Below are 14,925 nucleotides of genomic sequence, written 5' to 3' on the forward strand. Positions count from 1 at the left end.
TTCTGCATGGTTCCATATAGTAGCTAAACGTTATAAATTGATGTAGATGTTCAACTCCCAATGTCTATGTTAGAATTCAATGGATTGGGGCTGGCACTGTGGCTATTGAGCACTTGAAATGTGGCTCGGATAACTGAAGAAATGAAGTACATGTTTAATTCTACTTACTTTAGGTTTACATTTTTCCCAGAAACCTTTAATTTAAGGTATACAAACTTCATGCATTTCATAAATACAACTTTAGGAACGTAGTGATTCTTCCCACCATACCCGCCCTCCCATCAGCACTCCTACCCTTCTTCCTCCTCCAGGTTTGCATTTCATAGTTGTGTGTATCTGGTGGCTACTGTATTAGATGGCACAGATGTAGAGTCTCCCACCCCTCAGTCCTTCAAATTCTTGCTTAAATCCAATTCACTCATTGCTTGCAACAAAAGAGACCCTGGGAATTGAACCCACCAGTCAACAACTCCCATATCCACTCCCCCTAGTTCTCTCTTTCTATCTATGCAGATTCTTGATTCTGCACACAATGTGCTTAGAGATCTCTGAAGACAATATAAAAATCCCCAAACGGATAGGAAAGGAGAAAAGAGCTGAGTGAGAAAAACACAAAATTCTCCTAAATGGCTAGAGGAAGAGGAAGAAAGAAACATGGGGGAATCCTTAGCAATTCATAAGCTATACCTTATTACACTTAACACTTATTCCACAAATAAATTGTGCAACACCTCATGAATCCACATTGTTATATGTGCACTTTTTATCTTCACTGTGGAGGGGATGGTTTCAAAAGACCCAGCAGGCAGAGAATGTGAGCAGAGTCTAGGAAGTCGTGAGGAATCAGCCAATAGGCAGAAGGCCAGTTTTCATCAGAAGTAAAGGGTGGCCGGCGCCGCGGCTCACTAGGCTAATCCTCCACCTGTGGCGCCGGCACACCGGTTCTAGTTCCGGTCGGGGCGCCGGATTCTGTCCCGGTTGCTCGTCTTCCAGTCCAGCTCTCTGCTGTGGCCCGGGAAGGCAGTGGAGGATGGCCCAAGTCCTTGGGCCCTGCACCTGCATGGGAGACCAGAAGAAGCACCTGGCTCCTGGCTTTGGATCAGCGCGATGTGCTGGCCGCAGCACACCAGCCGCGGCAGCCATTGGAGGGTGAACCAACCAACGGCAAAGGAAGACAACAACGTGATGAGTTCAATACAATAGAGCATGGACTTAATTCCACTTGAGGACTTAATGCCATTCCCCCACCATAACTAACTTAAATAGCCACAGCATTCAAGGCTGGCATAACTTCTCTGCTAAGCCTGATACAGAGGATGAATGTTTGCCCAGTGACTGCAGGAGAGCTCTGTAATGCAGACGGCAGCACCTTCAGCTCTGACTCTGACTGAGGTGAGGGAGTTGAAGCAACTTGCTCCAGGTACATGAAGGAGAGAGGGGTATGTCCCAAAGGACAATGTGGACATTAATATTAATAATAAAGCAATAGCTGTTTTCTAGTTTAACCTCAACCATCTTCAAGCCATCTTCAAGGCAGGGAATGTGGGGGTCCAGAGGGAGGAGTTGAAGGGCAAAGAAGGAATAGAGAGAGAAGAGAAAGGGACAAGACAGTGCAAGGTGGAGCTTTGCATGAGAGTGGAGCAGGAGGAGTCCAATATGAGCACCAATGGCTCTGTGACACCTGCCCGTACACGCACATGTATTCTTTTAACTTATTTGGGGAAGGATAGAAATGTGGAGACAAGGGGCGATGCCCACAAGCAAATGGGTACTAAGGATGGAAGAAAGAACAAAGGAACCACTGCAAAGTCCCAAACAATCAGAGGGTTTTGGGAGAGCTATGAGAAGAATTAAGAGAAGGCAAGTGGCAGGGATGTCTTGAGTGCCAGCGAATAGCTATCCAGAAGCACAGCCAAAATGCAAACCTAGAGAGGCATGTGCTCCTTCTTCATACTCTTGACATGCAGATACTGGGCATGCTAGACTGAGGAGCAGGGTGAGCAACCACCAGCATGTGTCCAGCCTCACTTGTGCGGGCCACTCACAATTGTCACACTCAGAAGTTCTGGCTGTCACTCTGCTGGGCTTTCCAGTGTATTATTTTTGTGTCTCCAGGCAGCAACATTTCTGTCAAATGGTGACGGGATGTCAGGTCAGATTACGCTCGGTGTGATATGAAGAGACAGGTGCTGATGGAAGATGCCACTTCCTTGGTTTGGATGTACACACTCATCACCAGCAATTAATGCCACTCCATTGGCCTTGGAACAGACCTGAATGTGCCAGGCAGGCAGAGAGGAAGCAGTTTCCAGGGCTTCAGATTTATAGCCCATGGGTCTTTGTGCTGTCTGCAGAAATAGCAATAAACAGTAAGACATACAGGAGCCAGAGGAAGGGGATTTACTGCCCTACTAGGGACCAAGTACTGTGTTGGTGGTTCATATATGTTACCTCCATTCAGGAGGGTGACCAAAGCCTTCATCTTTGGCTTGGGAAAACCTGAGTTCAAATTCTGTGTCTCCCACATATTCATGCCTATGAGCAAGTTACTGAACCTTTATGAGTATCAATGTCTTAATGATAAAAAAAAAAAATGGGGGCCGGCGCCGCGGCTCACTAGGCTAATCCTCCGCCTAGCGGCCCCGGCACACCGGGTTCTAGTCCCGGTCGGGGCACCGGATTCTGTCCCGGTTGCCCCTCTTCCAGGCCAGCCCTCTGCTGTGGCCCGGGAGTGCAGTGGAGGATGGCCCAGGTGCTTGGGCCCTGCACCCCATGGGAGACCAGGAAAAGCACCTGGCTCCTGGCTCCTGCCATCGGATCGGTGCGGTGCGCTGGCCGCAGCGCGCCAGCCGCGGCGGCCATTGGAGGGTGAACCAACGGCAAAGGAAGACCTTTCTCTCTGTCTCTCTGTCTCTCTCTCTCACTGTCCACTCTGCCTGTCAAAAAAAAAAAAAAAAAAAAAAAAACGGGTATAGCCACCTTCATGTTTTCTGTAGGTAACTGAGTACTGAAACCAGAAAATGACACAACAACAAAGAAAACCACAGACCAATGTTCCTGATGACCACAGCTGCAAAAATTCTCAAAAAATGTTAACAAATTGAATCCAACAGCACATGAAAAAGACTATTCAATATGGCCAAGTAGAATAAAAGATGAAAGTGTTTGCTCTAAGATCTGGAACCAACAAGGATGCCCACCCCCACTTCTCTGTTTTTAAAAAGCTTTTTATTTGAGAGTTAGATGATAGATAGCTGATAGAATGAGAGAGGGAGGGAGGGAGGGAGAGAGAGAGAGAGATGCTCCTGTCTGCTGGCTCACGTACCAAATGTCTGCAATAGCCAGACTATACTAGGAACCAGGAACTCAAATGGGGTATCCCATGGGGGTGGCAGAGACCCAGTCATCACAGCCATCATTGCTGACCCCTAGGTTGTGCATTAGCTGGAAGTAGAATTGAACTGGGGCTCAAAGCCAGGCATTCCTGCATGGTATGCAAGCAGCCCAACTGGCATCTTGACGACTGCCTCCCATGTCTGCCCCTTTCAGCTCCTACTCAATACAGTACCAGAAGTTTTAGCCAGGGAAATTAGGCAAGAGAAAGAAAAAAAGGCACATAAAAGAATGGAGAAAGCCATGTTGTCCCTGTTTGCAGATGCTATGGTCATATATATATATATATATATATATATATATATTTACAGGCAGAGTGGACAGTGAGAGAGAGAGAGAGACAGAGAAAAAGGTCTTCCTTTGCCATTGGTTCACCCTCCAATGGCTGTCACGGCCGGCGCACCACGCTGATCCGAAGGCAGGAGCCAGGTGCTTATCCTGGTCTCCCATGGGGTGCAGGGCCCAAGCACTTGGGCCATTCTCCACTGCACTCCCAGGCCACAGCAGAGAGTTGGCCTGGAAGAGGGGCAACCGGGACAGAATCTGGCACCCCAACCAGGACTAGAACCCGGTGTGCCAGCGCCACTAGGCGAAGAATTAGCCTATTGAGCCGTGGTGCCAGCCAGTCCCATATATTTTTAAAAAACCCAAAGACTTCCCCAAGATATTATTAGAACTGATTTTAAAAATTCAGTAGCTGCAGAATAAGCATATACAAATAAGTAGAATTTTTATACAACAATAAAAACTCATTGAAAAGAAATTTTAACTACAAAAATAAATCTGGAAATAATTTTAACAAAGGATGTGAAAGACTTTTACAATGAAAATTATAAAATATTAATGAAAAATGAAGATAAAAAAGGATAGAAAGATCTCCTATGTTCATGGATTGGAAGAAATAATATTGCTAAAATATCATTCCATCGAAGTAATTTACAACTTTAATCCAATCCCCACCAAAATACCGAAGAGATTCTTCCTAGACCTAGAAAAACTCTCCTAAAATTCACAATGTAAGCACAACGACCTTTAACAGCCAACGCAATCTCGAGCAAGAACAAAGCTGGAGGCATCATAATACCTGGTTTCAAGACATATCATGGAGCTGTTTTAACTAAAACCTGGCATAGCAACAAACACATGGGCCAATGGAATAGAATGGGAGTTCAACAAATGAATTCACACATCCACAGCCAATTGATTTCTGACAAAGGTACCCAAAATACACACTGTGGAGGGACAGTTTCTTCAATAAATGGTGCTAGATTGGATAGTCATATGTCTGGGACTGAAAGTTTAACCCCCTCCATCCTCCACCCTACACAAAAATCAACTCAAAATATATCAAATACATAAATATAAGGCCTAAAATTATGTAATTACTAGTAAAAATATAGGAGAAATGCTTCAAGACATTGATAATTGATAAAGGAAATGAATTCTGGACAAACATTTTGAGATAAAAACCCCCCAAAGCAAAACCAGACAAATAGGATTATATCAAATCAAGCTTCTACATGACAGAAAATAATAATAATAATAATAACAGAGTGAAGAGAGAAGCAATAGAATGGCAGAAAACATTTGCAAATTATTCATCTGACAAAGGACTACTATTGTCGCGTCCCTCGACCAGCAAGGAAGACGCGACCCGAACTCTTCTTCAAGCAGTTTATTCAGGAACCTTGAACAAGCTTCTTCTTCCGCCTCCTTCCCTCTCCCATCCCTCTTATAGCCATCAGCACACCAATCAAAAGCAGCCAAGTGGCAAGGATTGATAGGTACAGCAATGCGGAAGCCGGAAGGGAGCTCAGCCATCTCCTTATTAGGAGTTGTTTGTTTCTCGCCAGTCCTTCCGGGAGAAAGGAGCCGGCGCCATCTTTAGGGCGCGGTGCAATGGCTCCCCACATACTATCTTAAATATAAAGGAAACATAAATAACTCAACAATAAAAATACAATAAAGAAATGGGAAAAACCTCCAAAAATACTTTTCACAAAAGGTAAAAGCACAGGGCAGGAGTTTGGCCTCGCAGTTAAAACGGCAGTTAAGACTCCTCCACGCCAACACTGGAGTGCTTAGGTTTGATGCCCTGGTCTGGCTCCTGCTAATGGAAATGCTGGGAGGCAGAGGTGGCGGCTGAAGTGGCTGGGTTTCTGCCATCCATCTAGGAGATGAGTTCACCAGCCTCTGTGAACATTTCAGGAATGACCCAGTGACTGGGATTGCACTCGCTCGCTCTCTCCCTCCCTCCCCATCTCTCTTTCTCCTACCTTCCTCCCTTCTTCTATTCTTCCCTTCCCTCCACAATAGAATAAGACCTTAAAAAGTAGAAACATCAATGGCCAACAAATATATGAAGAAATGTTTAATATAATTAGCCATCAGGGAAATACAGATCAAAACCAGTTACAATAACTATTACCAAAGAGACAAAAATAACAAATGTTGATAAGGATGCGAAGAAAAACTGAACGCTTATATGCTGTAAATGGAAATGCAAATTAGTGCAACCATTATGGAGAACAGTAAGGAGGTTCCTCAGCACAGTAAAAACAGATCTACCATAGGATGCAACAATCCCACTGCTGGGCATTTATCCAGGGGAAATGATCAACATATCAAAGGGGTATTTGCACCCCCATGTTTATCGCAGCATTCTCATCATAGCCAAGTTATAAAATTAACCTCACTGTCCATTATTGAATGAATGGAAAAGAACAGTGTGGTGTATGTACATAATGGAATATTCAGCCGTAAAGAATGAAATCCTGACACTTGCAGCTAGATGCATAGGACTGAAGTTAATTACATTACATGAAATAAGTCATTCACAGAAAGACTAATGCTAAATTGTCCTCTCTCTTGTGCAAATGTTTAGAAAAATGAGTATTAATTTAGGCTAGTGAGTACTAGAGGCTAGAAAGGGTGGGGGAGGGGCAGGACAACAGGTACTGAAACGCAGTGAGACAGACCTAATAGTAGTGCTTCACAACACAGTGGGGAGGTGACAACTCACCCCAGTGTGTCACAATAGGCTCCAAACATGGAGAAGGGGTAGGGAGGTGGGGGTGCTGACTGCCTGATGGCATTGGTCTATGTTGTATACGAGTGCTGAAGTGTTGCACTGTCTCCCATAAACTGTACAAATATTGCATGTTAACCAAATACAAAATTTACAAATAGCCTCCTGCTCTGCCAGTCATATAAAAGATTACATCTAATACATAATATTTGATAATAAACAACTATGTTATTAGTAAAACAAATTCACTCCCAGCTGTTCTGCTTCTGATCCAACTTGCTGCTAGTGCACCTGGGAAATCAGGGGAGGATGGTACAGGAGCCTGGACCCCTACCACCATGGGAGACTTGGATGAAGCTCCAGGCTCCTAGTTTTGGCCTGGTCCAGCCCCAGCTGTTGTGGCTATTTGAGGAGTAAACCAGCAGATGGAGGATCTTTCTCTCTCTCTCTCTCTCTCTTTCTCTCTCTCTCTCTCTCTCTCCTCTAACTCTGCCTTTCAAATGGATAAATTAACCTTTTTAAAAAGATCATGTAAGATAAAATAAAGCCATTCATGTGTTGAACTTACACATATGCAGGATATAGGTGAATACAAACACACACACACACACACACGTTTACTGGTAGTAAATGTTTTCTTCACATTCCTGCCTTATGGACTTTATGTTTTATGGAAGAGAGACAAAAATTATGCAACTAAATAGTGACAACATGTAGACAGGAATTAATAGAACCTCTGACACATAGTAAACATGTGATAGATAGCAGAATGTTTTTATCATCCCTATGAAACCCTCTTAGTCCCACTGAGGCACCTGAGGCTGTTGAAATACAAACAATGCAATGTATAGGAGTGAAACTGATATTTTGAGATTTGATTATTGTTTATAGCCCTTGTCTACACTCTTGAGAAACAGTGGTTTTTCTACTCACTACTTGTTGGAGTCTTTGTTTCATGGAGGGTTAACTTGTGACTGTAAAGTAAATTGAAAGTCTGTCACTGTAAAAATTAAAAGTACAAAGAAGGAGGGAGCATGGGAGTGGGGGTATGGAAGATAACATTATACTCCTTTTTTTTTTTTTTGACAGGCAGAGTTAGACAGTGAGAGAAAAAGAGACAGAAATAAAGCTTTCCTTCCATTGGTTCACCCCCCAAAATGGCTGCTAGGGCCGGTGCTGCGCTGATCCAAAGCCAGGAGCCAGGTGCTTCCTCCTGGTCTCCCATGCGGGTGCAGGGCCCAAGTATTGAGCCATCCTACACTGCCTTCCTGGGCCACAGCAGAGAGCTGGACTGGAAGAGGAGCAACCAGGATAGAATCCAGTGCCCCAACCGGGACTAGAACCTGGGGTACCGGCGCTGCAGGTGGAAGATTAGCCCAGTGAGCTGCGGCGTCAGCTAACATTATACCCTTAAAACTGTATATACGAAATACATTGTGGGGAGCAACTCGGACTAGACTAAGTTACTGGAATTAAGACTTATTCTATGCATCTGCTCTCCCACAATATGGCGCTAGGAGAGGAGTAAAAACAACTTTTATACAGCTGCCTCCAGTTCAACCAGTAACCTGCAGGAGCTGATCCCGCTCCTGATTGGAGGAGAGCAGCGTACTCGGCGTGTGGGTAGCAGAGTTGGGATTGGTGGAAGAGGACTATAAAGGAGGAGAGAGACAACATGCACCAGGAACATCTATCTGAAGGAACACCTGAGCAGCCCCCGAGAGAGCCGGCCAGCGGTGTGCCGCTCCCCCGCGGAAGTGGGGAAAGTGGCAGGGGGAACCGCCCTTCCACAGAGGTGGAAGGGTCAGTAGCCAACCTGGGAAGAACCAGCAGCAAACCCGGGGAGGGCCTAGCAGACAAAAGAACAGCGCAGGGTCCTGTGTCGTTCCTCCACGAAGAGGGGGAGCGACAATACATGAAATTTATCCTTTTTAAAATTTAAGATAAATTTAAATAAATTTTAAGAATCACTATGTTCCTAAAGTTGTATATATGATATACATGAAGTTTGTATTCCTTAAATAAAAGGTTTCTGGGGGGAATAAAGTAAACAGAAAAACATCAAGAAACTTCAGGAGCCTGAAGCCAGGTTTTTGTTAAGAGCAGAGGTGATGGAAAGCAAGAGGGGTGGGAATAGCACACAGCACCCCTGCTTCCAAGTCAGCTGAAGCCAAGACATGAGAAGCCACAAGCTCCCAGAGAGCTACTCACAAGGTGCTGTGTTGTCTGAGAGTGTGGACTGACCCAGCACACATTCATGAAGGTGCTCAACTATCACCTCCCCATGGATACAAACCGCCACTCTCCAGCTGAGTGTGGGACTTCCCACCTGGGTGTGGGACTTCCAGTACTAAATCCAAGACAGTTCTGAGCTGGGACAAGTTGGTCACAATCACCAGGACCACAGAATTCAATTTCCAAGCCACTTCATGAGACTGGAGTACAGGGAATGCCGACAAATGGAAAGCAAGTAGGAGAGACTTGATGGAGAGCAAGATGTCCCAGGCAGCCCTTACTCCGAGCCACAGCCGCTGCTGCTGGAGTCGCCACATTTTACCAATTCCTCTGGCAAGGTCAAGGAAAGCAGTAACTGCTGGCCACCGGGTTGAGCACTGCGTAACTGAATGGACATAGATGGCTAATCAATAACTACCCAGATAAACGCCCCTCTTGGGCTGCGTACTATCTGTGCCAAGCTTCCAGCCTTCACAGAGGTTCAGGCTGCACCTGTTACTTCAGAGTAACTAGCCCTGCAAACTGAGAAAGTGCTGAGTCGGGCTTCCAATGCCCCAGTTCAACTCAGAACTCAGGTGCCCTTAACAAGTCACTTAATCTTGAGTTCCAGATTCCTCATTTGCAAGATGGAGATAAATTATTACCCTCATTTCCCTATGATGATAATAGATTCGCTGGAGAATCAAATGAGATGTGTGTGCTTCTGCTTTGCAGTTTTGAATAGCGTTTTCCAAACTTGGTGCACCTACCTTCAGATATCAACCAAAATTTGTGGGTTCTTTTTTAAGATTTTATTTATTTATGAGAAATGAAGAGAGCGAGCAAGAGAGAGAATCATGCATTCACTGGTTCACTCCCCAAATGACCACAATGCCTGGGCCTAGGCCAGACTGAAGCCAGGAGCCTGAGACCTCATCTGGGTCTCCCATGTGGGTGACAGGGGTGCAAGCACTTGGGCCACCTTCCACTGTCTTTCCAGGTACATTGGCAAGGAGCTGGATCAGAAGCAAGCAGCCAGGTCTGAAACCCGCACTCTGATATGGGATATGAATGCCAGCATGGTAAGTGATGGCTTAACCCACTGCACCACAGCGTGGGCTCCTAACCAAACTTTGAGTCTTGGTTTACTTCCACAAAAGAGAAATTGCTAGACTATGCCTGCTCCTTTCCCGTTCCCTTTATTTCCTATCAAATGCAGTGAAAACCATCACCCTGCATGACCCATGCGGCCCCTGCCCTCTGCCTGCAGGTGTTGGTTTTTAATGTAATTTTAATTTCATACATGAGCATTATAGGAGAAGTCAAATCACTCTGAAGACTTATGAAAAACAGCAGTTCTTACCACTGTCCTTGCCCCTGCCCCAACCTCATCCAACCCTGTCCCCAGAGGCAATCATTTGCAATTCTTCTAGCTGCGTTTTGAACACTCACTTTCATATCTCAAAATAGGATACCTATATCTTTGCAAGGTCATAATCTCCCAGATATGGTTATCAGATACTGGTGCCTCACTTTCAGAGGATAAGAAGCTACCCCATATTGGCACAGATGCTCCTGAACTTAGCATGGGGTCATGTTCTGGTAAACCCATCAACTTTGGATGCAGCTAACATTTTGGATAGCCTAGTGCAGCAATACAGCACGGTGTCTGGTGTTGGCTGTTTTCCCTCACCTCTGGGGGCTGACTGGGAGCTGAGCTCACTGCTGCTGCCCAGAATCAGGAAAGAGACTAGCACTGTGTATCAGTAACCCTGGAAAATAATCAAAGTCAAAATTCAACGCCTGGCTTCTATGACTTTTGCAGCATCAAAAAGCAAAAAAAAAAAAAAAAAATGTAGAACCTTCCTAAGTCTGGCACCATCTGTTTTAATGAAGATTGTGGGACACGTTCACAGCTGAGTCAGGTAAGCTACTCCGACTCCATATCCTTTCTTATCTAATGTCCCATCTTCCACGGTGGAGCTACCTTTTGTCATCCTGACACACACTCTCCTATGTTCTATCACAAATTCCCAAATTTTAATGCTTGTGTAAACCTCCCCCGGACACACTCGGACACCATCATGTTCTTAAGCATCAGCTCCTCAGGGACATCAGAGCTGGAGAACCCACCTCCTGCTCCTCCCTGGGTTACTGTTTCTTAGCTCTCCTGTCTCTGTCTCCTGGGTCCCAGAGGAAGTTTGTAGAGGAAGTAAAGAGCTAAGCATTTATCAGTGCTCACACGGAATCGACTCCTGTAGACACGGAGCTGTAGATTGGATGACACTGTCCTTCAGATTTCAACAGGGATAGTAATTTTGTCTTTCATCCCCCTTTGCTGTTGTGAATTCTGATGATGTTCCAATGTTTGGTTTTTTTGAGGGTGACTTTTTTTTCTTTATAGGAGATTTAAGGATCTTTTCGCCTCCAGAGTTCAAAAATGCCATGATTTGCCTTTGTGTTCATTTTGCTCATCCATTAGGCTGCATACTTGGTCTGGAAACTCATGCCTTCTCAGTTCTGGAAACTTTCCTCTTTTCTCTCTCTCTCTCTCTCTCTCTCTCCCTCCCTCTCTCCCCCCCCCCTCTCCCTCCCTCTCTCCCTCTCTCTCTATCTCTATCTCTCTCTCTATCTCTACCATATATTATAGCTTTCCCTCCTGTGCTATTCTATATTCTCTCTTCCTAGAACTTCTATTCATTTCCATTGATATTTTGCAAGTCTAACTTCAAGTTTATTATTTGTGCTTGCCATTAAGTTTTAATTCTATTGCCATCATTATCATTTCCAAGAGTCCTTTTTTTTTTTTTTGCTTTCTGAATGATCCTTTTTTATAGCTTCCTATTTTTTTTTCATGTGGACACAGTATCCCCCACCACCACCACCTGCACGAGAATTTAGTTTTCTTCTACTCCATATTAAGACAGTAAGGCATTAAACAGTTGGTTGGAAGCTTCCTTTGGATAGGGCAAATGCTAATTGGCCAGGCTCATGTGCTTGCCACTTGGTCAGGAGACCTTGACAGCGGCATATTTACATATTTCTCTCAGGCAGCCCACACTCCCGAGGAGAATTGTTGCATCTCCTGCTTGCAGGAGCAGAACACTTTGCGGTCAGGATCCAGGATCCGAGGTGCCGAGAGAGTCAGAAGTCAGAATAGGACCAGAGCCCATCATGCCCATTCCCCCTGAAGCCCCCGTGTTAACTCCCGGTACCTGCTGCTCCTGCTCAGCCTCATGACCAAAAGGGCCAAAAGCCCCCACTTCACTCCCTGTTGCCATCACCAGAGTGCAAACACAGCTCTCCTGCCCCATAGGGAGAGGGGTGAGGTTAAATCCTTCTTCCATATATTTTCTTTTTGAAAAAAAAATATTTATTTATTTGAAAAGGAGAATGAGAGAGAGAGAGAGAGAGAGAGAGAGAGAGAGAGTGTTCTTCTATCTCCTGGTTCACCCCCAGCCGGGCTAGGCCAAAGCCAGGAGCCAGAAACTTCATTTGGGTCTCTGCATAGGTGGCAGGGGCCCAAGTACTTGGGTCGCCTTCTACTGTTTTCCCAGGCACGTTACCAAGGGAGTTGGATTGGAAGTGGAGTAGCCAGGACTCAAATCGGCGCTCATATGGGCTTAACACTGGCTCCTCCTCCGTGTATGTTCAGTCACTGTCTCCAGCCCTGCACTCTCCACCTATTTATGTGGACCGGGGCCCTCCTGCTGGGCCCTCCTGACTGCTGGATCTGTTTGCAGTTCACCTTGGCTTTCTTGGATCCTCCTGACTCTCAGCTGCCCACAGGGCTTTCTTTTTCTATTTCCGTTGGTAGGTTTAAACTTTGAAAAATGTCCCCCTACTACGAGTTGAATCGGGTCACAGGAGGAAACAAATAAAAAGTATGTTCAGTGAACCATCTTCACCCCGATTTCTCATGAAGTCTGGAATCATCAACTGTGCTGGTGCCCAGAGCCCCAGAGCTGCTACTGCCCACGAAGCAGCTGGCAAGGGCAGTGTGGGGCACAGCCGCCGCCTGCAGGAGGAAAAACACGGCCAGAGATCTCAGGCTCCATGATGGGGACCTCCTCACGGGTCTCCAATGGATTTGATCTGGAGTTACAGGTCTGAATTTCAAATGTACTGTTCAGTAGTCACACGTCTTAGGAGAATAATTTGGTATCTGATTCTTAGTTTTTTTCACCTTTAAAATGGGAATCAAAGCGGACATCTACACACTTGTGCTGGCTAATGAGCTATATTTTAGCAATTTCAATAAATGCTCCTTGAATCTGACTGCAGGCTCATTTCTGTGACTCTTTCCCTTCTCAGCCAGTCCTATGGTGGCACAGCTCCTAGGAGGATACTTCTCACTCCTCATGCGCACCTCATTTTTACAACCTATCTTACATGTTAAAATAGTTAGTGAGTGGCTGTTTTGCCTGGAGGTTAAGATGAATGTGTCCCGTATCACAGAACCTGTGTTCAATACCCGGTTCTGGATCCACCTGCGAGGGGTCAGTTAAGTAAGTCCCTGCTACCCACACGGAACAGTTAGATGAGTCCCTGACTTCTGACTTCAGCTCAGTCTTAGCCATTGCTGGCACCTGGGCAGTAAACCAGCACTGGGGAGCTCACTCTTGTCTGTCTGTCTAATAGAAAAATATTTAATTAAATAAAACAGTAAAACAGCTAGTCCATAGAGATTAATTTTCAATATGACTGAAGTAGGATTTTTTTCAGTTTGACATTTTTTTTCCTGGAACTAATTCTCAAAGAAAGTAATACACGTTTCCTTGCCTTTGTAAACAGGTGAGTTGGAACAGTTATACTTTTCCTGGGTATACTTAAGTTCTTTGTTCAATCCTTGTGTATTGTGTTTGATTTTATAATGTTTTCCTTTGCAAAATTAAAAATGTTATTTTCATATTGCAAATTCAATATTATGCCAATGGATAGAAGTAAAAATTGCCAATTAACAACAACAAACATCCCACCAACACAGAGACAATCGGAACCTTCACAGCATACACACATACACCCCCAAAAGGCTGAAAGAAAATGAGTGATGTATTTAGCTACATACAAATTTAAAGACCCTTCATGTCAAAATCTATGTAAACAGAATTAAAAGCAAAGAGTGAACTAACAAAATATTTGCCACAACAGATTAATAGGGTTATTATCTTAAATATGTAATTATTCCTTGCTTTTTAATCTCATCTCTCTGGTCAGACTTTGAGCCTCTTGAAGACAAAGCAGATGTCTGCGGTGTTGTAGTGACTCTTATTTCAGGGCCATCTGACCCATCCTTTCCTAACTGAATGGGTTGCATTGAAGAAACCTGTCTGAGGAGTTCACTCTAGTTCTGTGCACAGTGTCTCATGCAAAATTAATGTTCAATAAATATTTGTCAGATGGATGAGTGTGTAGAGAATAAAAAGTCATTTCTTTCCTATGAAATTCTGCTGTTATATATTAGATTTCTGTAAATAATAGAGCCAGGAGTCCCTCTTGACCTCTTTGCCCCACTATTGGCTGTTTTATCTGCTGCTGTCACTACATCTCCCCTTCTTCCAGTGTGCGGTTCCTAATCTCTAGGACACAGGAAATCAGAACACTCTGGTGTAGCAGGCATTTTGCCTGGTGATAGGGATCCAGAAACCAACACAATCCTCAGGTCCTTAAATAACTCTCTCTCTCAGGAGGGGAGCTGGGACACGGCTCAAGCAATTGTGATCGATTTAATAAGCACCACAGTAGAGGGCTATGCATGGTGATGAGCATGATCAGAAGTCAGGTGGATGAACCTGGCCTGTGACAAACAGCATTACACCTTCCACCAAGCACTGGGACTTCAAACTGAGGCTGAAGGGGGATGGTGGTAATATTTTTATTTTTAAAGATGACCATGTAGGCCCAAAGTGCTGATCTGAATGACTGACAAATGGAAGAAAAAAAAAAAAAGCTTTGCTTGCTGGTCACTTGCAACATCCCCAGCAAGCTGGCAGGCCCTTCGTGCAAGTGTGACAGCTAATGATCTTTCCAATAGTCCCTCGGCAGAAGAGGAAGCCCAAGAAGATAGCGATGTGATCGATTATCCTCCAGCCAATCAAAGGAGGTTTCAGGATTCCAACTCAGCTTTGTCTGTCCCCAAAGCTCATGTGCGCCTTTGTTTATTTTGGTGGAGAGGGGAGTCCTTAGAGGTCTATTCCTACCCAGCTCAGACGTGCATTGAAAGGAAGTGGATCTAAGGACAATTCAAGTTCATTCAAATTTCATCTTTTGCTCCTGCACAGGGGTAGGGC

The 14,925-nt window shown here is 44.8% G+C and overlaps 2 long non-coding RNA genes across 15 annotated transcripts in view; one reads left to right on the forward strand and one right to left on the reverse strand.

Moving 5' to 3' along the window:
* The window catches only part of LOC138844427 (uncharacterized), a 204,726-nt gene that overhangs the window by 56,750 nt on the left and 133,051 nt on the right, over positions 1-14,925 (reverse strand). The window lies entirely within an intron of this gene.
* On the forward strand, positions 9,632-12,911 carry LOC149123620 (uncharacterized). Its single transcript, XR_016216322.1, has 3 exons — positions 9,632-9,717; positions 10,461-10,560; positions 12,425-12,911. It is a non-coding gene; the product is annotated as an uncharacterized LOC149123620 (long non-coding RNA).

Source organism: Oryctolagus cuniculus, chromosome 11 (assembly GCF_051225735.1).
Source record: "Oryctolagus cuniculus isolate XC-2025 breed Fujian yellow rabbit chromosome 11, ASM5122573v1, whole genome shotgun sequence".
NCBI classification, from domain to species: Eukaryota; Metazoa; Chordata; class Mammalia; order Lagomorpha; family Leporidae; genus Oryctolagus; species Oryctolagus cuniculus.